At 38.4% G+C, this 27882-nt stretch overlaps 2 pseudogenes; one reads left to right on the plus strand and one right to left on the minus strand.

The window, feature by feature from the left end:
* The window catches only part of LOC118819752, a 53736-nt pseudogene extending 29081 nt beyond the window's left edge, over window positions 1-24655 (plus strand).
* Window positions 115-10856, minus strand: LOC118820468 (annotated as a pseudogene).
* Window positions 24656-27882: the final 3227 nt, after the last annotated feature.

The raw sequence follows: 27882 nt of genomic DNA on the forward strand, positions 1-27882 counted from the left end.
GAGGAGTATCCACTACATATGGAGTTGCTAGCTTAGCATGAGTAAAGGATTTCTCAGTGATCTTACACAAGGAATAACACCGCATCCTAATACAGCTATAACGGTGGGCACAATTACAAGTATTGATCTAGTCTTTACATAGACCAGTTGTCATTTTCAAATAATTCCACAGCCGTTCTGTCCAACCAGTATTCACACTGGAATTAACCTTCATTTCTACAGTCAAGGAAATCAGTCACTTTAAATACACTGCTACCTAAAATCTCCTGCTATCTTAAAAGTGTGTGTGCGTTTGTGTGTTTGTGTCTGGTGTGTTAAATGTGGTGTGTTCAGTGCGTGTGTTTGTGGACTGTGTGGTATGTGTGTGGAGTGTGTGGTGTGTTGAATGTGTTATAGTGTATTTGTATCATCATGACAAAAAAGGTGCCAAAAATGTTGTATTCCAAAAGTGCAATCAAGAAAAAATCAGAAAAATTTCATTGCTACGTGGAAACTGTGCATCCAATCAAAAAGCTGTATACAAGCCTGAATTGCACAATCAGACCAGACAATATGGAGTTGGGTCGGTGTCGGTGCACTAGAAAGAGAGATACAAAGACAGTGAGTGAGAGAGAGTGAGAGAAAGAGAGAGAGCGAGGGAGAGACACAGTGAGGCCATGGCAGAACTAAAACTAATGGGGCTACAATTTTAATAACAACAGCATGAGTCATTAAACTGCCAGCAAGCTAAAGACCTCACAGACGCACAATGCTCTCCTCTCTTCACATGTTGCCTTTATCTTCAAACACCTGCCCCCATTCACTCAGCCGCGATTCTGATTGGAGGATGAGGGAATAGCAGTTGACATCATATTGTAGGGCCGAACGCCACCCACGCAGCCACTGGTTGGGTTGCACCTGTTAAGAAGTCAGGTAGATAGACCTAGAAAAAAGAAAAGAAATCTGAAAACCATTGATTCTTATTATACATTCTGGATAAAAACACTAAAGGGTTAAGATCAGTTTCACTTTCACTGGCAAACTACTTGAACCAACATAAACGTCACAATGTTGAAGTGCCCAGAGTAACGCTAAAGCCTCTTTCTCGATTGTAGAGTAATGACACACAGGATGAATCACACCATTGCCATCTTCTTGCAAGAGCACTGCGCCAGCACTGACTGCACTTGCATCAACCTCTAACTGAAATGGTTCAGTAAAATCAGGGGCAGCAAGCACAGGTGCTGCACTTAAAAGCACTTTAAGACTGTTAAATGCATGCTCACAGGCAGAAGACCACTGGAAAGGAACTGAGCAATGGTGGACGAAGTACACAAATCATGTAGTTGAGTTAAAGTAGAGAGACCCAAGGTAAAATATTACTCCAGTAAAAGTAGAAGTTCCTCCCTTTAGACCTCCACTTGAGTAAAAGTACAAAAGTATTTGCCTTCAAATGTACTTAAGTAACGAAAGTAAAAGTACTAAAAGATTAATTATGACTCTGATGTCCTATTATCATTTTTATAACACGACTCTTGCTTCATTAACCAATTTTAGGTGAAAATACTCCAGTGTCACTCTTGGTTACCAATCTTTTAATAGAATGTCATTAATTAGTGATGCTGATGTCTATTAAAATTATCATAAGCACAAAACACTGAAGGCAAACAAGATTTATTTGCAACTTAGTTACAAGTTCAAGTTTAATAAAAACTTTAAACTCAGGTTCACAAATGAGTTTTCCTTTACTAAACTGCATCTGTAGGTCACAACTGCATATGTGTACATATTTCTATATTGTGGTCTATTTACACAAAGTTAGGTTAGTTCATCATTTATGTTGGAATAGACACTCCCAAAATGTTATGCTGGTGCACTGACCTTGAACCGTGTGCTTGCACTGGGTCGGTATGTCCAACAGGTCAAAACAAGCTGAAGACAAAGTGCGCGTGTGCCCTGATTGGTGTTCTTGCTTCACTCTGCTTTCGTTTTGACATGTTATGCTTTTATACACACATAAACCAAAAGGAACGACAGATTTCTCATAATGTAGTGGAGAATTACATATACTTTGTTACTGGAACTGAGGGACTGAGTAATTTCCTACTTGTTTCTTTGCATCATGAGAGGGTTTTTTAGATTGATGGGGAATGTGCTGTAGATGGTTGTACATAGGACCAATTTTGAAAAAGGTTTACCTTGTAGAACCCAAATAGCCCATTTATGGCACTATATAGAACCCTTTTTGCTAAGAGTGTGGCTATAGTTTGCCATTTGCATTAAGCTTTTATAGGATACAAAGTCATTGTATGCTTTTGTTGTGCATAAACACAAAAGTGTCAATTTTCTGCTTCCCACTGACTTTGAATGCTACTATAGTTACAGATTGTGATGAGAAAATGAGCCTATTGGTGAATCATACATCACAAGAATCCTAACTAATGTAAATGACTGCCAAATGACTGACCTGCACAGCTGTCAAGTGTCATGGAACTGCCAGTTGACCATAAGACATTTTTTGCCTTTGCTGTTGTTTCAATGCAGTGAATGCAAATCTCATTGGTTAAAATATGCATAACAGAAACAGACAACAACACGAAAATATTCGCAGTACATTTCCCAGCATTATTAGATTAGCTGATAAAGTCTCATTAAATTACAACCAGGTTTGTTGATTTCTTGGCAGCAAAACACCCTAAACTGCAGTACAAAGAGTGGTCCTGGCATAGGATATAGAGGCGCTTGAGTTCTGCCACCTGAACACAGCCTAATAAAACAAAAAAATCTCCCAAATAGAGTGTTTAATTTTGAAACTAAAGTGAAAAGACAGTCTGAACAACTAGTGATTTGCATTCCAACTCTTTTTAGCGAGTCCCATCAATCAGCTCACCAATAATAACTAATTTGTAAAGCATCAAAATGGCTCTCCATTAAGGAGCACTAGAAGTGTTTTTTGGCTACGTTAATAATTTTTAACGGCTTAGTTTAGATAATTAACATGGAAATACATTTTAATATACAACACTATTTTAGTAAATGTAAAACTATCAAGTCATTACAGTAAAACCAGATTGTATGCAAAACTGATAAGAATTGCTGGTACAAATTATATTTTTGTTAATTAGATAAAAGACAGGAACACAGATGAAATGATTCCTAATGTTGTTCAGGTGATCCTTAAGGGCTTGGACAATTTTGATTGCTGAATTAAGCATCACTTAAAAGAGGGAATCGAATAGTTTATCTTAAGATTGTGCTTTTTTGTGTTAGTTCAAATATGGAGCACCAGTACTTCTTGGTAAAAGAGCCTCATATAGAATTTTAGTTTAGTGGGGCAAGATGATTGGTTGGTGGGGCATTGCCCCACTAAATGACACTCATGTTGCTGGGCCTGCTTGCTTTTTGAATCTGTGATGAATGTGGCCACTGTATTGAGTTTGTGATATAGTATGTGGTATATAATATTATATTCAGAGGTGTTTGTATATTTGAATTAGAGAACTCTACAATGTTCCTTGAGTACCATTAGGCTAGATTCAGTGGAAACTGGGTGATGCAGGTACGCTGTCTCTCATATTTTCTACAGGTGCTGTTTCTTAGGATGAAGATTCTGTGGAGACCTTCACAGGTCTGAAGGCCACCTTCCTCTCAGCTGAACGTGCACTGTGACAACTTAACATGTTCTTCACATGATCTTTGAACTCATCTGAGATAAAATAATACACAAATGGGTCCAGACAGCTGTTGAGACTGGACAGGCACAGTATGACGATGTACAAGCCATGAGTGTCATTTTCAATCCCTTGAGTCAGAAGAGAGAAATGCACCATCAGTGTGATGTTACTGGGAGTGAAGCAGACCAGGAACATCACCAGCACAATGATCATAACAGTTATAGCCTTCCTTTTCTGCTTGTTGCTGCTGACATTCATAGATTTCCTGAGAGACTTTAATATTAGCAAATATGCCACTGTGCACACCACACAGGGAACTACATATCCCACAATGTCCATGGTCAGGAAATATCCAACAGGGAAGTGTGTTTGGTTGAGGTGAGCGACATCATGGCAGGTGGTAATATTGAGATTACTGACTTTAACGGTCTGGTCATACAGGTAGAGCGGTACAGTGAGGAGCCAGACTACAATCCACACACAAACAGATACACAGACTCTTTCATGGTTATTCAGTTTCTGAGAAAGTGGGTGGACAATCATCCAGTAGCGCAGCACACTGATGCATGCTATGAAGATAGTGGAGCAGTACATATTCCCATAGAAAAACCCCACTAGGACTTTACACAGTGGCTCCCCGAAGGTTCAGTCATTGCCGTTGAAGTGGTAGGTGATCTTCAGTTGGAGCCACATGATGGAGAGCAGGTCAGCCAGTGCTAGATTGGCCATTAGGATGGACGATGGATGCTTTTTCTTCGTTCTGAAGAGGAACACCCACCAATGAAGACGATGATGTAAATGAGAGGGAGGAAGACTGTGGTGAGGTTTCCTTCTAGCAGATGTATGTCATCACTCTTTGGTAAACTTGTCAGTGCTGTTCAGCCCATGATGTGATCCAGAGTGTGCAGTATCAGGAATCAATGCATTTCCATATGTGTCTTTGTCTGTAGTTCTGGAGTTCAATGATCCCACCATGATCTGAGTCTGTATATCTATCAAAAGGAAAAGATGATGATTTTTTCATATAATCATTATAATCATTATATGTTGTTGCTGTTGTTGCTTTGATGTCCTATATGTTTATTATAAGAGATTATAATAAACATATAGGACATCAAAGCAACAACAGCAACAACAACACCAACAACAACAACAACAAAAAAAAAAAATAATAATAATAATAATAATAAGTTAGAATAAATAAATATGTGTACAACACATACAAGAGGTAAACTCAGCAATAATAATAGCAATAATAGTAGGAAGAGTAAGAATTAAATTTTTAGCAGGTTTTTTTTTAGGTTTTTTGCAAGTATCCAATTATTTGTACATGTAAACTTTCTTATAGTGACAAGGCAAGATTAATTGAACCATTATTGCTCCTTGTCTACCTCAAAACATACAGGAGTAAGAAATACAGGAAAAAATATTGTATTTTGTTATTTATTTATTCATCATGACTTACGTTTTGCATCCATAAATTAGCAGGTTAAACTAGAAACTACTACAATGAACAGAGGAAGAAGGCCACGGCACTTTTCTATCCAAAAAGTAAAAAAATGATTAATTTGCTACAAGGAAATCAAATAATGTTGATAATAATAATAATAATAAGAAGAAGAAGAAGAAGAAGAAGAAGAAGAAAAATTCGAGCAACTCCAGTAGGGTTCTATGTACCTAAGGTGCTTGGACCCCTAACTAAGTGAGACACAGAGAAATGAGCTACAGCCCACATGTAGCAGCAGCAAAGACTTCAGACCATATTTTTTTACTTTTAGATAGAAGAGTGGACGTGGCTTTTTGTCCTCTGCTCTTCACAGCTCTTTCCCAAACAGCACCTTCTCTTTTAGCATCTTTTGTGCACTCCAGACTTTTTGTTTGGCAGCAGAAAATTTATAATATTTCAGGGTTTTACTTACACTTTTATATTTCAATGTAAGTCAATGTAACAAAGCTTCACTTAAAGGAATTCTGAACTATTTCAGTTGTGTTTGTCATGAAATTTAAAGTGAAAGTAAAGTGAAAGTGCCATTTTCATATTATATGAGAAAATAATAATAATAAAAAAAACAGTTCAAATGGAGATACAAGTCTTTGTTAGGACAGTGACAATAGTATATTGGTGTATATAATTTCTCTTTTACACTGAAAATAAACAGTGCTCTGAAGTGTCAATTACAAGTTAAGCATGTCAATCTGATGCATGTAAATAGCACTACATCAACACAAAACTTCCCAGAAGAAGTAAACTAAAGCACAGCAGTTGTTCTGATGCAGATCAATTGAATCAAATACTTTCTAACAGCTTTCAGTGGAAATGTAGCTTACCTTCCTTCATTATAATGCTGAACAAACTAGTCTTATTCCAGTGTGTATTTTGTTTTGCTGTGTGTTGTAGAGCTGCTGAACACAAAGACTGTTTTCCTGCACTAACATAGGAGTTTCACCTCTCCCACCCTCTTGTTGTACTTCTGTTTCTTCTTCCTTCAGGGTTTTAAAAAGCTGCCTGTGCAGACCTGCTACATAGTGTTCATCCTTCCAACATCCACACCTATGTATGTGAAATATGCAGACAAACAGATGGACTACGAAAGTTTCAACATTCAAAAGTTTCATACTCTTGACACAAAGAGAGCTCGTAAAGCCAGAGTGCCTTAAAACCTCTTTAAAACCTAAGACTCTTAAATCAATGACACCATTTGAATCTTCAAAACATTTTTGGCAGAAAATTATTTTTTTCTTAGGCAGAATGTATGGAGCTCTTTGGGGAACAAAAGGAAATACGCTAAAGTATGGTTGCACTATACAAATTGATAATAAGTGGGTAATTATATGGTAATAATATGGTAACAAGTTGTGACTAAATAATAAGCGGGTAATTCTAAACATATACTGCACCTGACCATTTAATAGGTAATAAAAGGTAAAAAAAAAACAAAGTAGAAACAAATGAATAACAGCATTAATACCACATCATTTAGAGACTAAAGAGAAGAATGTTACAGAAGCTGAGAGGTTCTAGCTAAAGGGGCGGAGGAAGAGTAGCTCTTATGGGGTGACTGAATGGCTGAAGGCAGCTCACTTTTCCAGCATGTGAGGGGAAAAACACTGCACTACAGACTGACGTCCTGGAACAATGAGAATATTGAACCTTACTGGATGACGCGAACATTCTCAACTTAAAAGTTTTTCTTAATATAAAATGTTTCAATTATTATAGTCACAACAATGCAGGTGATGGTAAGAGCTATACGTCAGACTAAGTGCACATAAATCAGATGAAAATATATAAAATACTGTTTAAAATGCATGTTATCTGTTTATTAGCTGATTGTGTGAGATTCTTTTTCCTGCATGCATTTTGTACAAAAGTACAAGCAGTTTTATTCTTTGTTTGTTAGAAAACAAGGTTATTAAGGTGGAGGAGGACAGTGAATGAATTGAAAAGATCTACAAACTAGTCCTCATGTTATCTGTAATATTTGGACACCAAGTTGAGTTACATAACAGCAGATACGACTCCTTAAATCAGCCGATTCTTTACACAATAATAAATTCCCACCACAGAGTCAGTACAAGGAAAACAGCTGCCGTAAATTTGGGATCCATCCTTACATCCTTATAAAGGAGGTAATAAACCTTTACAATGAACTAGATATCCTGTGTACAGCGCATTAAAAAGTATCACTCTTAAAAAATACAGTTCTTCAAGGGTTTTTCAGAGTGATGGAGAATGTGCATGAATATGCTATAGCTGGTCCTACATAGAACCATATAGAAAAGGGTTCGATATAGCACCCAGAAGGGTTTCTTCTATTATCACAAGCTTGACTTTGAACCCTTTTTGGTGTTATATAGATCCATTTTCAAAAAGGTTCTATATAGAACCATCAACAGCACATTGTCCATCAATATGAAGAGCCCTTTCACAATGCAAAGAAGCCTTCAATCATGCAAAGGGTTCTTTGAGTGTTCATCGTTCTACATAGAACTTGTTTTTTACAAAAGAGCTCTTTTTTTAAGAGTGTATGAGGTACTATGGTTCTGGTCCCAAATGCAATGCCTACTAAGTTTCCTTTGTTGCCGAACAAGAAGGAACCTTTGAAGGCAGTGACGTAGGCAGCTGCCTCCAGAATGGAACACACTGATAGTTTTGTTTTTACCTTCCATTTAAAAACTCCAGAGGGAGCCAGTGCTGTATAATAAAAGTGTGGTTTAGACTCTGGGTGAAATGTCTTAGCGGCTTAGTCTGGTATGGCATGGTTAGGTATTTGGATTAAGTGTGTAGCCCAGCCTGACACCTACACCAAACATCTTCCACCAACATACAGAGCATCCTATAATACATCCAATACATGCAGCCTGCAGCTATAGAAGCTGTAGAAAAGTTGAGGGTTTACAGTTTTCTACAGTGTGAGCAAAATACTCTCATTTACTATTTATGGTTTACAATTTTCATAGTCTACAACTTCATTATCTGTGTTTGTTGTGCGTAAATACAAAAGTGCAAATTTTTAAAATACTACTATAGTTACAGATTGGTGCATCACACATCACAAGACATGACCTTAAGTCACCAGCACAGTAACCATGAGGGTTATAGCCTTCCTTTTCTTATTATTGCTGCTGGCATTTGTAAAAGAGCTCTTGAGAGACTTTAATATTAGCAAATACGCCACTGTGCACACCACACAGGGAATTACATATCCTACAATGCCCATGGTCAGGAAATATCCAACAGGGATGTGTGTTTGGTTTGGGCAAGTGACATCATGGCAGGTGGTTATGTTGAGATTGCTGACTTTAATAGTCTGTTTATACAGGTAGAACCGTACAGTGAGGAGCCAGACTACAATCCACACACAAACAGATACACAGACTGTTAAACAGTTGCTCCGTTTCCGAGAAAGTGGGTGCACAATCCCCCAGTAGCGCTGCACACTGATGCACGCTATGAAGATAGTGGAGCAGTACATATTCCCATAGAAAAACCCCACTAGGACTTTACACAGTGGCTCCCCGAAGGTCCAGTCATTGCCGTTGAAGTGGTAGGTGATCATCAGTGGGAGCCACACGATGAAGAGCAGGTCAGCCAGTGCTAGATTGGCCATTAGGATGGATGTAGGACTCTTTTTCTTCGTCCTGAAGAGGAACACCCAGAGGGATGTCACATTGGTGGGCAACCCCACAACGAAAACGATGATGTAAACGAGAGGGAGGAAGACTGTGGTGAGGTTTCCCTTTAGCAGACGTATGTCTTGACTTTTAGGTAAACTGACGCCAGAGATGTTCAGCCCACATTGTGATCCAGCGGGGTGCAGAATTAGGAACTGTTATGTTTGGCAATATTTCACTTTTGTCATTCCCTGATGCCGCCATGATGTAAAGCTCAATCTCTATCAAAAGAAAGATTGTTCCTTTAGGTTTTTTATTTTATTTATTTTTTTATTTTTTTATTTTTTGTCAAACAAATAAGTCAACAATCTTTACACAGAGCTATATTTAAAGAGAATACTATAGACATACAGAACATCAAAGCAACAAGAATATAGTTAAAGTTGTAATAATTTATAACAACACATAAAATGCATGGAAAACATAAAATAAGTGATGTATGTAAAAATAATAGCAACAATCCTAAGAAGAATAAGAAATAAAAAAAAAACAGCAATCATGATAACAATGATAATATCGGATGAAAGCATTCGAACTTTTGCCAAAATCAGATTTTTTTGTACATGTAAACATTCTAATTGTGGAGAAACAAAGCAAAATTAATCACACCATTAGCACTTCTAGCCTATCTCAAACACATACTGAATGAAGAAATACAGAAAGAAATAAACAAATTAATGCTAAACTGATTAAATATAAGTCACTGTCATTAGCATTTAGTTACTTATTATGACTCATGTTTTATCTTCTATAAATAGAAGATAAACCAGAAAATACTGTAATGAACAGAGAAAAAAAGCCACAGCATTATTTTGCAGACTGAGAGGTTAATTCTCAGGTAGGTCAGTGTCCTTTAAATTTGAATTGGATTCTGGCTCTGGTGGCTCAAACATTTATGGCCTTACATTCCAATAAAGCTGCTAGACAGAGTGAATTCTGTGTGTTTGTGTCAGCAGAAGTGCTGCTAATGGCCTCATTTAAATCCAAAAGAGACACATGCTAAAATATTTTTGAAGTCAGCTTTCTTTTCACCCGCTTCCTTTTCAATTTTTTTCTCATTATGCCTTAAATGGTGCAACTGTTAAATTCTGAAAAATATGCAGCTGAAGTCAGCTTTCTGTTCGAATTTTGCTGTTCCACCTTAAATGTTGCCGCAGTTACATTCTGGCAAATACAACAGCAAAGTCAGGTTGCTGTTCAAATTTTCGCATTCCACCTTAAATAATGCAACTTCGTACTCTCCAGAATTTAATTGCTGCACCGTTTAAGGTGGAACAGGGATAATTCGAACAAGAACCTGACTTTAGCTTAGCATTAGCCAAATTGTAACTGCAGCATTTAAGGAGGAACTGGAGAATTTGAAGAGAGAATCTGAAGAGAGGCTACACCTTTCCTTTGACTAGGTGTGGTTTTGTTTCAGAGCAGAGAAAATTGCTCATTTTTCACACTTCTGAAACTTATTTTTTTATACTTGGCGATTTTTTTAATCATTCACATTTTGGCTGGATGGTTAATGACATATTGTTCTTTGGTGTGACAAACTCAGAACACTTATTTATTACTGCTTTCCACACTTTCATAAAGCATTTAAAGTGCTATGGCTTTTTATCCTCTGTTCATCAAAGGTCTTTTTCAAAACACACCTTCTTTGTTGGATCTTTTGTGCACTCCAGATGCACTCCAGTAAAAAATATATTTTATGGCTGGCTCAACAGTCTGTGGTTGTTGCTGTCTGATTCTGCTCTTCATGATGTGCCATACGTGTTCAACAGGAGACCGATCTGGACTGCAGCCAGGCCTGTAAGGCACACACACTCTGTGTCTATAAAGCCATGCTGTTGGAGCACATGCAGAATGAGGCCTGGCACTGTCTTGGTGAAATAATCATGGACTATCAGGGAATAGATGTTGTCTTGATGCATAAGTCTCTTTAAAATCCCAATAAATGTGTCAGTGGTACCTTTCACACATATTCAAGTCACCCATGCCATGGGCACTGATGACCCCTACCATGACAGATGTTGCCATTTGCACCTTTCACTGATAAAAGTCTGGATGGTCCGTCTCATCTTTGGAATGGAGAATTCAACATCCATCTTTCCCCAAAACAAGCTGAAATGTGGATTCATCTGACAACAGCACACATTTCCACTGTCTTTCAGACTGTCTGAGATGAGCTCAGGCCCAGAGAACTCACCAATGTTTCTGCATAGATCTGATGTACAGCTTTCTCACAATGGAGTTTTAACGTTGCATTTCTTGATGCAGCGGTGGACTGTTAAGTCACAATCGTTTTCCAAAATACTCCTAAAGTACTCCCTTCTCGTGCAGTGCCGTCTGAGGGCTTGAAGATCACACACATTGAGCAGTGGTTTCTCAGCTTTTTTTGAGTGTGTTTCAGGCATCAAATTCAAAATTTATTTATGTTCACAAATACAATGAAGTTGGTCAGCCAAAACATCAAAAATAATTTCTTTGTACTTTTGTCAGTTAAATGAAAAGTTTAAGAAAATGAACAAATCACAGATTCTTGTTTGTATTGCGTTTTACAAAATGTCCCAATTTTTTCAGGGTTTGTATTGTCAGCACACTGTTATTGACACTTGTGCTTTGTATTTGCTAAAAGTCCTCATTCTAGAGGCATATTCAGTGTAGCTGAGTCCTGAGTGTAGTGTGGTTGTTTAGTCCTTCAGGTTGCTGGCTTTGTTTTGAGCATGTGTAAATTAAATCAAGAAACATTTTTCTCATGCAGTTCCAATCTGAATTTTTTAGTAAGTGCATGCTGTTGCAGTCCAAACTCCAGATGAATCAAGAACGATACAGGAGGTAATTAGTGCTCTCATTCACATTATTGTTTATGTTTTAGATAGACATTATAAATCTTTAAAATTGTAGAAAGATTCACAGTAGCTATCTTTTTGCCCCATTTGGTGTTTATTTTGAATGCTAGGTTGCTGGGTGATGTCATGATTGTTAAAGTTCAACTGTCAAAATAAAAAGATTGAAAGTATGTATTATTGTTGAGGTTTTACATTGTTTTAAAAGAGCAATAGTGTATTGGCTGTTGTGTATTTATGTAAAATTAAAGTACACCATTGTTTGATCTGCTGAACTGAAAGGTAATTGTGCAGAATGTCCATGTAATTGAGTATATTGACTCCTGTATAAAAACTGGAATATAACAAAATGACCACAAAATTATGGTATATAATTTTTTGATAATGCCAAATTTCTGTGAATATACTGAATGTTAAAATAAAAATGTTAACCATCTACTTTAATATGGGGGTAATTACATGTAATTTTGCATTGTATTTCTGTATTTAACCAGTAGAATCCAGTGATGTAACAGCAGTATCTTGTGGATAAACAGTACATTGTGATAGTTGGTAGGTGGATCAACCGACATTTAACTGTTATCCACTATAAATGTGTAGGATAAGAACATTTATTGACAGATTATGTATGTTGATAAATATTTAATAGTATTGAAAAGACAATAGAGTGACAGTTAATTAAAAAAAAATAAAAATCTGTACTTTGACAGGTGCATGTTGTAAATTGATTAAATAATTCTATGAAATAACTTAATTACACTGTTATTTAAAAGATAGCAACCCTCAAATTGCAGACTTTAATTTATGCAGTATTTCCATGATTTTAATACATTCTAGAGATGTTTTTTAACTATGAAAATTTGTAATTCTACTAAACTTTGGCCATAAAATTACACAGAATGTAATTTTACAGTAATCCACTGTACAGAATTTTACTGTAAAATTACGGGAACTGTTTGGCAACTTTTGCTGCCAGACATCTTGACGTTTTTTTACATACAGTGTAGCTTACCTGGCAATGTAGTGTTAATGCTGATCAAGTCAGGCTTATTCCAGTCCATGTCTGCTGTACGATTCTGTCCAGTAATCCTGATAAATCAGTGTGTATTTTGTTTTGCTGTGTGTTGTAGAGCTGCTGAACACCAAGACTGTTTTCTTGCAGTAATGTGAGAGGATCACCTCTCTCCCCCTCTTATTGTTCTTGTTTCTTTGTCCTTCAGGGTTTTTTAAAAAGCTGCATGTCTAGACCTGCTACATAGTGTTTGTCCTTCCACCATCCATACTTCTGTCGGTAAGTGATATATTTCTTACATTTTTAATGTGGAGGTGCTCGTCTTAATGATAAATAAAAAAATAAATAAATTCTAGTAGAGTGAAAAAATGGTAAATGGAGATCTGACTAAAGAAGGAATGTATAAAAAGCTCATAGGTGTTAAATTACATTAACACAAATCTTCCCAGAAAAGGAAACTAAAACACAGCAGCTGTTCTTATTATGTGCAAAATATTTGAATCAAAGCACCACTAGCATTACAGAATACTTCACAATCATGCAAAAAGTGGATATAAAGGAGATAATGTCAGCAGGAAGTAACCAAGGCGCTATGTTAGGTCAGCATCGCCAGCTGTATGAGTTGATTACTCTGTAGGAGCCTTCACACAACAACAGAATGAACAAGAAAGACAGTTGATCTTGATAGTTAACAACTTGAAATCACTACTTGGTTACAGAACTTGCAAAGCAATGAGTCTAGGGAGGTGGCCCTTAATATGTCTGTTTTTCTGCCTCCTGTTAATGGAATTTTTCCTTTAAGTAAACCAGATAAATTTCATGGTTCACCAGATCAGTGTGGAGGATTCTTGTTACAATATGAAATTTTCTTCAGTAATTCAGCTACCATTTCCCTGATCGCTCGCATCTCCTTTTTGATTTCATGTTTAAGTGGCTGAGCTTTAGAACAGGCTACTGCTATTTGGCCACATATTCAGTCAAATATGTATGAACCAATTTGTCAAGAGCTTTAGATCCATCTTTGATCATCTTCATGAGGGGCACTCCCAGGGAGAACTGCTAGTTAAGCTCTGACAATGTAATCATTCTGTGGCAGAGTAGGCACTGGAATTCCACACTTTGGCTGCTGGTAGCGGTTGGAGTGAGCCAGCTTTGTTGATCGTTTTACAACGGTCTTAATGCTGACATCCTGTCAGAAATGGCCTGTGAGGGTGAGGAACATCACCTTAGCTAATCGTTTTGACCAACTCTTCCAAGATCATCAACTCACTGAGGAGCCACCACCCAAGTTTCACCTGTTAGTGTTTTTCTATCAAGGACCATGGCCAGCCAGAACCTATGGAGTGCGATTCAACCTGTCTCTCACTGGAAGAATGGCTTCAGAGGTTACATGGAGGACTATGCGTGTACTGTGGTGTTGCAGGTCAGATTTTACGTGACTGTCAGGTGCATCTACACAGACCTCAGGTGCCGACCCCTGGAAAGCACATGGAGTACACTGTGAGCTAATGTGGTGAGTGTTCCCATAAAGGCGTTGGTTACAAAGTTGTTTCAGTTGCCTGTGACCTTGTACTACCTCAACTTTGTCTGTGTCTTTTCAGTGTTAATCAACTTTGGTGCAGAGGGAAATTTCATTCACAAGTCACTTGTGGACCAACTCCAGATTCTGGTTGAACCTTTTCCAGCCTCTCTTCATTTGTCAGCCGCGGATGGAGATCCAGTTGGAAAGGGGATCACTGACTCACTGTCACGCCTCCTGCTGAGGACACCTCCTCTGCCTGTCCCCTTTCCCCTGCAGGATCACCTGAGTCCATGAACTGTCTAGAGGACTCCATCTCCCATGAGTCAGTGGGGGATCACATGACTCTCTTCACATCACCTTCAACCAATGAACATAACACACACACATCAAACCAGTCATCATGTGTACGAGTGTTCTTTACTTTCTTTGTTTTAAACTCTTCTGCCTTCTCAGTTATTCTCAGACTTCCCTGGCTCCATAGGCATAACCCTAATATCTCCTGGTCAAAATGGGGGATTCTCAGTTGAGCCCCCTTATGTCACAACCAGTGTCTAAAATTCCACAATTTGGTTTTAACCTCTACTAACATAGAAAGTCCTAGTCCTTATCTACCTGTTGTCACCCCCCCTCCCCCAAGTAGAAAGTCCTTAGAGAAATTTTTAGTAAGATCAAGGCCACAGAATTTCCCCCCTCCTTGAGAGTATGATTGCTCAATTGACCTGATTGAAGGTGCTGTCCCTACCAGATCTAGAGTGTACCCCTTACATAGGAGGAAGAGGAAGGCTATGGAGGAGTATATTCAGGAGGCTTTAGCACAAGGGTTCATTTGTCCTTCTACTTCACCTGCAGTGACCGGTTTCTTTTTTGTGAAAAAAGAAGGATGGAGGACTCAGACCCTGTATAGATGACAGAGATCTTAATCAGACCAAGAGCTACCCTTATCCTTTACTATTAGTTCTGGTGAATTTGAACAGTGCTACAATTTTTACTAAATTTGACCTTTGTAATGCTTACAGTCTTGTTAGAATCAAAAAGGGTTATGAGTGAAAGACTGCTTTTATGACCACTATGGGGCACTGTGGGTACTTTTCCATCACAGTTTACTTTGGAGCAGGCGAGGCAGAACTAGACTTTGCATGTTAACACTTATGTTATCTACAACTGAACTAAAGACAGGAACTGACCAATTTTCATCCAGTGCTAAGAGCATCTCAGTTTTGGTGCTACAACTATGTGACTTTTTTTTTTTCTGGGTTAGGAGTATCTTATGTCTCCTTTGTTGTTGCTAGTTTTTCTAAGCAATTTTCAGCTAGTCTCCATTAAGTCTCCTGAGCCGTCAAAGAGCGAGGAGAGAACTTTTGAGCAATAAACATTTTCTTCCAGACTGATCAGTGAGACTGAGAAGTCCTGTAAGCTTGAGTTTTTTTAGAAGCTCATGAGATGCAGACATTGTTCTTTGAATTTCATGTCTCTTTACTATCTGTGGCTACATTCACTGTGCTTGCAGCTCTATCTTGTATGTTTGCTCGGCAGTTTGGATACACAAGGAAGTCTAATATTTGTAATTCTGCAAGGAAAGCTTGTAGTCCTTATCAAGCTGGCTTCTCTCTGACAATGAAAACTGCTCCACAAAATGAACAACATCTTTCATGCAAAATTATGCAGCATCCTCAGATTTCAGGACTGTTGTACCGTAAAAAAATACAATAATGGAAAAATAAAGTAACAAATCTTCAAAATATTTTGAGCATAGCAACAACCCATGTGTGCTTTTTGCAGGGTTTGTATTTTTATTATATTTGTTTATATATGTTTTAAACCTGCAGTAACTACACACTGTCAAATGTAATACTGCATTTTCAAACGACTGCTTCGGAAGTGTCGGCCAAACGCAGCAATATACAATAAAGAGTTCTTGTTTCTGATGAAATGTTGACTCATCAAAAAATTACAAAATTGCTAAAAAAAAAGAACTGAGTGTGAGTTTGAAAATGAGTTTTGAAAATTCAGTATTAAGAAATTTGTGCAATAAACTTTAAAACAAGTTGGGAGGATGGTGGGGATCACATCAATATAACTGCATAATCAGAGTTATATCAGAATATATATGTCAGTGCTGTGTCTAATAAACCTTTGCAGTGCAATAATACATTTTGCGCAGCCACAGCTGTTTAATTAATGTTTGCACTGAAACCTTTTTACTGCTCATGCACAATATTGTAGGCTCATTAATGTGTATTTTTGAAGCAGTGGTACTTATAAAGCATTAGACTAGGGTCCTTAAGTATGCCAATTAAGAACAAGGAGCAATTTGTTAACCAGAGTTTAGTTCTGTGGAAGTAGTTTGGTGGAATTTTCAATCACAATTACATTTGGATCATGTGAGACAGATTGTGGTTGGAAATAGACTTTGTAGGAAAGTAGATCTCCAGGACCAGGAACCTCTACTCAGCACTGGTTCCACCTGCAGCCTGCATCATTTAATACGTATAAATGCCCAGCTATAAATATAATTTAGTCTTAATGATAAATGATAGACATCACTCTATGATAGTAAATATGATATTTACCTCACCTTACCATTGTACAGCCTACCACATATAATATAGCTCACAGAACAGCACTGCTGAAGTGTACTGAGAAAATTATGAGTGTGGACATAATTCATTGAAGATTAACAAAATAATGTTACTAACTACATTCTGAAATACAGATTAATTAAATTAAATGAATTAGATTTAATTACATTTTTGAGTTAATCAAGCCTAAAATCTCAATTTAATCATGCGTTTCAGTAGGTTATCAAGAAACCTTTTTTCTGTACTTCTACATTATTGCACATGTCTGAAGCAGTCCTTGGCAGTTGGCGAGGGAAGCAATTCACTTAATTCTAAAATGCAGCATTAAGTTTAACAGTGTGTGGCTACTGCAGATTTAAAACATATATAAACAAAACATAATAAAAACACAAACCCTAAAAAAGCACACTTGGGTTGATGCAATGCTTAAAATATTTTGAAGATTTGTTACTTTGTTATTTTTCCTTTATTGTATTGCTTGATAAGGACTACAAGCTTTTCTTCCAGAATTACCAATATTAGACTACCTTTGTGTACCCAAACTGCTGAGCAAACATGCAAGATAGAGCTGCAAGCACAGTGAATGCAGCCACAAGTAGTAAAGAAACAGGAAATTCAAGGAACAATGTCTGCATCTTATGAGCTTCTAAAAAACCTTCAGCTTAGAGGGCTTCTCAGTCTTCCTCACAGATCTGTCCTAGAGAAAATGTTTATTGCTCAAAAGATTTTCACAGTTCAACAATCCTGAAATCTGAGGATGCTGCATAATTTTGCATGAAAGATGTTGTTCATTTTGTGGAGCAGTTTTCATTGTCAGAGAGGAGCCAGCTTGATAAGGACTACAAGCTTTCCCTCCAGGATTACAAATATTAGACTTCCTTGTGTATCCAAACTGCTAAGCAAACATACAAGATAGAGCTCCAAGCACAGTGAATGTAGCCACAGATAGTAAACAGACATGAAATTCAAAGAACAATGTCTGCATCTCATGAGCTCCTAAAAAATCTCAAGCTTACAGGACTTCTCAGTCTCACTGATCAGTCTTGAAGAAAATGTTTATTGCTCACAAGTTCTCTCCTCGCTCTTTGACAGCCCAGAAGACTTAATGGAGACTAGCTGAAATTGCTTAGAAGAAATAGAATCAGACAAAAATGAGACATGAGATACTTCTCACCCAGAAGAAAAAAAAACATTATATAGTTGTAGCATCAAAACTGGGAAGCGCTGGATGAAAAATGTTTGAGTTCCTGTCTTTAGTTCAGTGTTAGATTAACACAAGTGTTGTCTTTAAATCTGAGCACAATGTGTGACGTAATTAAGATCTCTACTAAAAGAGGAGACGTGTGAGTTTTGAAGGAGATCAGAGCAGCAGGAGAGGCTTCAGCTAAGATCTCCTTTGTCTTTCCATCTGATCTCATTGTCATTCAAGAGAAACATCAAGGAAGCCTAATTTTAGCAGAATGCTTGTTCAACAGTCGCTGACCTTAAACATCTGGCTACCACTGGATGTGCCATCACTTCACTTTCTTTTCCTTTTTTTTTCCATCTTGCAGTGAATAATAAGCTTGTGGGAAAATAGGACAACACTGTAAACTGTAATGTTAGGTTGACAAACCAGACACTCGTGGTCAGAAAATAAACCATAAGGTTTATTAAAACCAGAATAAACCAAAGGAACAGGATTTACACCAGACTAGGTCAAAAATCAGAGCAGTAAAATGACACAAAGAAGGGTTAAAACCAAAGAGCCAATAAATAGGTAAACTGAGCCAAATGGGTAAATCTGAAAAACAACAACAGCAACAAACAAAACAATGTCATAACACTATAACAGCAAAACAAGAGAAAGGCTTGTTTGACGGGTGATTGGCTGATGGAGTCACTCGACAAACTGGGGAATCTTGGAGTTTGTAATGTGGTTGGAGTCCGACCAAGAGCAAGGAAGCATGACAGTATACCTCGGTCCAAGGAGTCTGAGATGGCCAAGGAACAAGGATGACCTTCGCAACGACCTCCCACACTCCAGGAAGCATCTCAGGTAACCCTCCCAGAGCTGTTGCAGCGTTGGACCGAAGATTCACACCAGGAACGACCTCACCAACAACCTTCAGAAGGGCACACTGGATGGCTTCTAGGACTACCTCTGAGACGTGGTGCTGGATGGTCTGCAGGGTGCTGGTGGAACTCCTCTACCAACCCTGAATCCAGAACATCTTTAGCAGGTACCCAGCTTCAGGTCTGTAGCCCTGCCAGTTAACCAGGTACTGGAGAACACCTCCTCTCCTCCTAAAGTCCAGCAACCTGTGCACAGCATAGACTGGAGAGCCCTTTTACTACAGTTAAAATAGTAGCATAGTTATCTGACAGGGGAAAATCTGTGATGAAATCTAATGCTATAGGTGGGAATGTGTAGTGGCAAGAGTTTACCTGCAGGTAGAGATTTGGGGACAAGTGGAACAAGAGGCTACAAACCTATGAACGTCACCCAACATGGTTTCCCACCAGTAATGATTACAAATGAGCTGCTGAATATGAGTTTCCCCATGATGTTCAGAGGAAAGAGAAGAATGGTCCCTGGTAATGATACTTGCACAAACTGGCTAGAGACGTATTTTCTGTTAGAAGGGCACTGCTCCGTAATAGTTACAGTCTCTAAAGCTTTATCAATATCCTCATCTCCTCATCAACCTCTCTAAAAATGGGTGCTGTGACTATCTCACGTGACAAGATGTTTTCTGGTGTGCTGCTGATAAGAGTTTGCTAAACGCTCTTGACAAAGTGTCTGCTTTAGTATTACGTGTACCAGGTGTATAGGTAATGGTAAAATAAAAGCGATTAAAAAACAAATACCAACAGGCTGGACGTGGATTCAGTCTGTTAACTGTATGAAGATATTCCAGATTGCTGTGATATGTGAGAACTAGGAATGAGTGTCTAGCACCCTCTAACCAATGATGCCACTCCTCAAATGCTAGCTTCATAGCCAACAACTCCCTATCACCAATACCATAACTGTGTTCTGCCAGGGTGAGCTTGTGTGAATAGAACACAATGGGTTGTAACTTAGGTGGGGAACCTAAGCGTTGACACAGGACTGCACCCATTCCAACATCTGAAGCATCTACCTCAACAACAAAGGGTTGATTAGGGTCTGGGTGTTTGAGAATGGAGGCAGAAGTAAATGCTGACTTTAAGGAGCTGAAAGCCTTTTCAGCCTGGTGGTTTCAGATGAGCTGTTTAGTGTTACCCTGAAGAAGTGCAGTTAATGGGACTGCAATACTGCTATATCCATGAATAAATCTACAATATAAATTTGAAAATCCAAGAAAATGCTGCAAACCCTTGAAAGAAGTGGGCACTGACCAATTTGAGACTGATTGAACCTTAGAGTCGTCATAGTTTCTCCTTCAAGACTTATAATATACCCCAGAAATGATGTAGATTGCAATTGAAACTCACATTTCTCACACTTAACATACAAATGGTTCTCTAATAATCTGGGTCGGACCTGACAGACATGACTGATGTGTGTAGTGTGATGTGGAGGGTAGTTCATAATGTCATCTATTTAAGCAATGACAAATTTGCCTAACATGTCTCTCTACATAATGGATGCCTGAATGACACAGGGAGCATTTGAAAAGCCAAACAGCATGACTAAGTACTCATAGTGCCCACTAATGGTGATGAAAGTGGTCTTAAGCGCTACAAAGCTCAAATTTAGTAAAAATGGTAGTGCATCTAAGCTGTTCCAAAGCACCCAGAGCTAACTGTAAAGGAAAAGGGTAGCTCTTCATAATCTGATTAAGACCTCTGAAATCTATACAGGGTCCTCCATCCTTCTTATTCACAAAAAAGAAACCCGCTACTGCAGGTGAAGAAAAACAATGAGTGAACCCTTGTGCTAAAGCCTTCTGAATATACTCCTCCATAGACTTTTTTCTTTCTGTGTAAAGTGTTATACTCTAGATCTGTGAGGGATAGCACCTTCAATCAGTTCAATTGAGCAAACATACCCTTGATGAGGGGGAAGTTCTGTGGCCTTGCTCTTACTAAAGAGCTTACTTCTTTAATGTCTTAATACCCTGGGGGGAATGACTACAGGTAGATCAGGATTAGAACTTTCTATGGTAGTTGAGGTTAAAACTAAACTGGGGAATTCAAGACACTAGTTACGACATAAGGGGAACCAACTGAGAATCTCCCATTTTGACCAGGAGATATTAGGGTTATGCCTATGGAGCCAGGGAAGTCCAAGAATTACTGAGATGACAGAAGAGTTTAAAACAAAGGAGCTAATCACCTCTCTATGAAGAGCACTAGTACACATGATGACTGATTTACTGAGTGTATCAATATTCCTCTATCCAACTGGATCTCCATCCACGGCTGACAAATGAAGAGAGGCTGGAAGAGGTTCAACCAGAATCTGGAGTTGGTCCACAAGTGACTTGTGAATGAAATTTCCCTCTGCACCAGAGTCGATTAATGCTGAAAAGACTTAGACAGAGTTGAGGTAGTACAAGGTCACAGGCAACTGAAATGACTTCATAACCAACGCTTTTGTGGGAGCACTCACCACATTAGCATTTGGAGTACACTGCACGTGCTTTCCAGGGGTTGGCATCTGAGGTCTGTGTGGATGCGCTCAACACTCACATAAAGCACAAACAGCAACACTACAGTACACGCATAGTCCTCCATGTAACCTCTGAAGCCATTCTTCCTGTGAGAGACATGTTGAATCGCACTGCATGGGTTCTGGCTGGCCATGGTCTGTGATGGAAACACAGGTGAAACTTGGGTGGTGGTGGCTCCTCGGTGATGCACAACTGGGGTCTGATGTGAGTTGATGATCTTGGCAGATTTGAGTTGGTCAAGAAGAATAGCTAAGGTGAAGAGTTCCTCATCCTTACAGGCCATTTCTGAAAGGATGTCAGCATTAAGATCATTGTGAAAAGTGATTGCCAAAGCTGGCTCAGTCCAACCACTACCAGAGATCGAAATGCAGAATTCCAGTGTGTACACAGAATGATTACATTGTCAGAGCTTAACTAGCAGTTCTCTCTGAAAGCATCCCTCATGAGGATGATCAAAGACAGATCTAAACCTCTTGGTAAATTGTTCACACAAATTTGATTCAACTTGTGGCCAAACAGCAGCAGCCCATTCTGAAGCTCGACCAGTTAAATGTGAAATCAAAAAGGAGATGTGAGCTGAATTACTAAAAATATTGAACATTCTCACAAGAATCCTCCACGCTGGTCTGGTGAACCATCAAATTTATTTGGTTTGTTTACAGGAAAGGTTCCATTTAACAGGAGGCAGAGAAACAGACATATTAAGGGCCACCTCCCTAGACTCATTTAAGTTCTGTAACCGAGTAGTGATTTCTTTTAAGTTGTTAATTATCGTGGTCAACTGTCTTTGCTGTTCATTCTGTTGTTGTGTGAGGGCTCCTACAGACTGAGTAACCAAGGGGGCAGTCATGGGCTGGAGGTTAGGGAACCAGCCTGTGACCAGAAGGTTGCTGGTTTGATCCCCTGAGCCGACAGTACGTGATTAAAGTGCCCTTGAGCAAGGCACTAACCCCCAACTGCTCCCCGGGCGCTGCAGATAGGGCTGCCCACCGCTCCGGGCCAGTGTGCTCACTGCCCCCCTAGTGTGTATGCATTCACTAGTGTGTATGTGGTGTTCCACCACACGAAAAAAAAAAAATGGAGCAGTCGTGGGCTGGAGGTTAGGGAGCCAGTCTTGCAACCAGAAGGTCGCCGGTTTGATCCCCTGAGCCAATAGTGCATGAATGAGGTGCCCTTGATCAAGACACCCAACCCCCAACTGCTCCCCAGGCGCTGCGGATAGGGCTGCCCATTATCTCCTTGATATCTGCTGTCTGCATGATGGCAAAGTATTTTGTAATGCTGTGTTGAGGAACCAGACACTTGCAGATGTAAAATAAACTGTAGGGTTTATTAAAAGGAGGATAAACCAAAGGAAATGGGTTTACAGCAGAACAGGACAAAAACCAGAGCAGCAAAACACGATACATGGGATAAGGCAAAAATCAAAGTAGATAAACAAGTGATGGTTGAAACCAAAGAGCCAATAAACAGGTAAACTGACCCAAAGGGCTAAGTCTGAAAAATGACAATGAAAAACAAAACAAGGTCATAACAGTGTAACAACAAACCAGGAGAAAGCCTCGGTACACGCTGACAAAACAGAAGCAACGCATTGCAAAGAGAGAATTTAACCAATAGGCCTATATAAGTAAACAGGTGAAAGCAATCATTAAACCAGGAAATCTTGTCCGACTGAGAGCCGGGAAGCGTGACATAAATATTTATTTATTTATTTTTACAGCACTGGAGAGCAGACTATGGGCATTGTGGGATATGTAGTTCCCTGTGTGGTGTGCACAGTGGCGCATTTGCTAATATTGAAGTCCCTCAAGAGCTCTTTTACAAATGCCAGCAGCAACAAGCAGAAAAGGAAGGCTGTCATCTTCATGATCATTGTGCTGGTGATGTTCCTCGTGTGCTTCACGCCCAGTAACATCACACTGATGGTGCATTTCTCTCTTCTGGATTGAGGGATCGAGAACGACACTCATGGATTGTACATCATCATGCTGTGCCTGTCCAGTCTCAACAGCTGCCTGGACCCATTTGTGTATGAGTTCAGAGATCATGTGAAGAACACGCTGATGTGTCACAGTGCACAGTCAGCTGATATGAAGGTGGCCTTCAGGCCTGTGAAGGTCTCCACAGAATCTTCTACATCTTCACCTTAGGAAACATACCTGCACCTCCCAGTTTCCACTGAAACCAGTCTAATGCTGCCTACTCAGCAGCATTAACGTACTCCAAGAACTTTCTATAGTACTCTAGTTCAAATACTCAAATAATCAAGAATATAATATCTTATACCATATACTATATCATACATTCAACTCTGTGGCCATATTCATCACAGATTCAAGTAGCCAGCAGGCCCAGCAACAGGAGTGTCATTTAGTGGGGCAACGCCCCACCAACCAATCATACCCAACTAAACTAGGGTTCTATAGTAACCTTTTTTGCCCAGAAGTACTGCTGCTCCCAATTTGAACTAACATACAGAGTCTATAAGCACAGTCTTAAGATTAACTTTTTGATTACCTCTTTTGAGAGATTTGCTGAAATAGTGTTTTATGTTAAAATGCATTTCTTTGTTCATCATCTAAACAAAGACTTGTTAAAAATTAAATGGTAGATTGATTTCCACTGCATTTGACTTTCAAACAGTTCTGAGCCACAATCTTTATAGCACTCCTACAAACTCTACAAAATTCACTTTCTCCTAGTTTTAGCTTCTTAAATTAATTGCTCCATTTGGGAGATTTTTCTGTTTCATGAGACTGTTTTACAATAGCAGAACTCAAACACCACTACATCTTATGTGAGGACCACTTTTTTACTGCAGTTCAGGTATCTTTGCTGCTGAGAAATCAACACACCTGACTGTAATTTGATGGGACTGTATTGGCTAATCTAAATCTGCTGGGCAATGCACTGCAAATATGTATCATGTTTCTCTCATATTACTGTGCCTGTTTTACCCAAAGAGATTCACCTGCAGTGAAACCCCAGCAAAGGCAAAAATGTCTTAAGGTCAGTTAGGCTTCTTGCAACATGTGATGCACCAATAGGCTAATTTTCTCATCATGCTCTGTAACTATAGTAGCATTCAAGGCCAGTGAGAAGCAGAAAATTGGCACTTTTGTATTCATACGCACAACAAATGCAGATAATGAAGTTGTACGCTATCAAAATTGTAAATTGTAAATAGCAAATGTTTGGTGTAGGTGTCAGACTGGGCTACACACTTAATCCAAATGCCCAACCATACCATACCAGACTATGCCACTGAGACATTTCACCCAAAGAGTCTAAACCACACCTTGACTACATGTGGAGAAGGGGGCGTGATCAAATTCCCTGGTTTAGAATTTCTATTCACTCACACCTTAACTACTAATTAAAGCAAATCTTTATGTGCAGAACATACCTATTGAGGTGCAACTCTCATGCTAACCATCATGCAAGTTAGCTAGCTAATGCTATCAGTCACTTCATGCCATGCTAGTATGTTGCGGTCACCTACATTACAAAACCATGAACTGTTGAGCTGAATATTAATGGAATACATCTTTATATACTGCTTCACAATAAATCACTCCCATCGTTTATTTAATCTACCTTTTGTACCCATTAACATGACAGCAGACCTAGCAAGGATGCTAGCTAGCTAGTTCACTAGAGTATCTCTCAAAATAAGCAATTTGTCTAGAGTATCTCTCAAAATAAGCAAAATGAAACATGAATATATGGTCAAAAACATTAAAAACTAAGTTAATGCGCATCATTATTTCATTGCAGTTTCACTGAATAATAAAGGATGGCAGAAGATTGTAAAAATAAAAAGAGCCATTTCTTGTTCACCGTGCAAGCTAAGCAATTTCCTGGTTGATGATGAGTTTCCTGTTACTATTGCACATTAGAAAAATCTAATAGGTCTTATACAATTCAATTAAATCAGTTTTGGATTTATCCAAATTGGGTTGCTTCTAATGAATATAAATAAGTAAAGTATATTTTTAAGTTTTTTTAAAATGTTTTCTGTAAAATATTTGCTTAATGTTTATGATGGCCATAAATCATTTTTTTTGAGTGTTGGGTGAAGGTCAAGGGACTAAAATGTACACTTTTTGTAAAAGCGCTCATGAACAAAAGATGTTTCAACCATGAAGAATTTGATCTTGCATGTTTAAATTGTCTTTATCTTTACTTTTCAGACATATTATTAAATGTAAAATCAGCAGGACAGTCCAATTGTGGAATCACCCAGTCACCAACTACAGTATCAGACACTTTATAGCAAATATAGATAGTATTCGCAAAACAGCAGATTAAGCGTCTCACAGCGTTCACACTCCATCAGCATAATGTCTATGAGCAGTCAGCACCAGCTATTGCTTCCAAATCAAGATATGAAGAACCAGGTAGTTTAATTGGAGATGTTGATCCACACCAAATCAATGTTATCTGTGAGTTCTGATTATGAGTTATTGTTTGCAATAACATATAAGATATCTGTAATTACCTTAAATACTGCATCAGGGTACAAACACACACAATTTACTAGAATTATATAATTATTTCATCTGTAGAACAGCCAACAAAATCCTGTCTTTACCAACAACTACGCCATCAACTGCCGTCATGATGTCTAAAGTAAGTAACAGCCGTGTTACTATGTTTCATGGAGTTCATCAGTGTTAGCTTGATGTTAGCTTAAGCTGACGTGAGCCGTATTTTCTGATGTTAACTGTATTCATTGTGTAGCTAAAGCAAAAAAGATCTACTCTGTAATCTCACGTTTTGTTTGAACTCAAAATAAAGTCTGTTGTGCATAAAACTGAACATGTTCCACATATTACTCAACTATTTTATGTTAAGGAAACATTTTTGATGACTTCATACATTCAAATGGGATTTTTGAGTTCAGCTTATAGTGCTGTAAAGAAAAAACACTGTACAGTATTTGGAATGCTCTCTTATTGTGAGGCATTTTCCCACATGCTTAGTCATCACTGCAAAATAAAATAAAAATAAAAACAAAAGAAAATAAAATAAAGTGGTAGGTAATCCAGTAGTATGCGGATGATAAAGCTAAACACCTGGTTGGACAATTAATAAATAAAACTCAGTCGTGGATTGTGTACGGTGGTACTTTGGTTACGTATGATTACGTATCTGCAATGAAAAAATTTAGAAAACTTCATGTTTGTTTAACCCTTTAGACCACACAGTGGCCTCAGCCAAGCGCTCCACATTTCACTGTAACGGCCTTCATTTAATCCTGACAAAAACATGGCAATTCCAGCAATCTTTGACACAAACTCTGCTGACAAACATAAATCCAGTGATCACAATGGATGAAACTTATTATAGAGCTGGAACATGATGTTGAATAGCAGGATGTCATGCAGCCTGGAGCTGTTGTCTCAGATGAGCAATCGTATGGGACAACGTGGCACTTCACTACTGTTGCAGACTCTAGCAGGAGATTTTTACTGGTTGAAAAAAAGGCATGGAAAATAGACATAATTGCATTGGCTGAAAATACTTTTTGAAACAATATTAGAGCATAAAACTAGCTTAACTTCTGCTGTACTCTGCATTATATCATAAGAATGAATCAGAAACATTGAAATAGACTTTTCCCATGTCTGGATTTGACACCACAGAAGTAGTCATAGTATGGAAAATATTACAGTAGTGGTAGTGTTTACAAACAAAAATGTAGAAGACCCATTTTTATGTCCTCGTTAAGATAGTATCTAATTTTTGCAGAAAAGATGTTGTTTGTTTGGTGGAGTAGATTTTCTTCCAGAATTACCTGCATGACTGCAAAGATAAGGATCTCATGACAACCCAACAAGGTCCACTAACAGTAAATTAGCTGTCAAATGTTAACTAATGTTGGCAAGTTGGGATGTCAGTCATTGTCTTTTGGTTGTATTTAACTTTGTTTTTTTTCATTTTCCCCTGTCTAACATTGAAGTTGCGTTGTACAGTGTCAAAAGTTGCATATGACTAGGTTCTATGTGCTACCCTACCAGAAGATCTTAACCTTTCTCCTAGTCAACAGTGAGATCTGATGGAAAGAAAAAGGGCATTTTGAGCTGAAGTCTCTCCTACTGCTCAGACATTTCTCCTGAGACAAAAAGCGAAACGTGTCTCCCCTTGAGTTTTAGTAGAGATCTCAATAGGGCCACATTGTGCTCAGATCTGAAGATAATAACACTCATGCTTATCTACAACCGATCTCCAGAAGTATCTCATGCCACCTTTCTGATGCTATTTCTCCTAAGCAATTGTCTGAGTCTCCATTGAGTCTCTTGAGACATCAAAGAGCAACGTTTGAGCAATAAACATTTTCTCTAGGACAGATCGGTGAGGAACACCAAGAGGCTCTGTAAAGCTGAGGTTCTTTAGAAGCTCAAGATGCAAATATTCCTTGAATTTCATGTTCTTTTATTACTTGTGACTACATTCAC

Source organism: Colossoma macropomum, unplaced genomic scaffold, assembly GCF_904425465.1.
Source record: "Colossoma macropomum unplaced genomic scaffold, Colossoma_macropomum, whole genome shotgun sequence".
Classification (NCBI taxonomy): domain Eukaryota; kingdom Metazoa; phylum Chordata; class Actinopteri; order Characiformes; family Serrasalmidae; genus Colossoma; species Colossoma macropomum.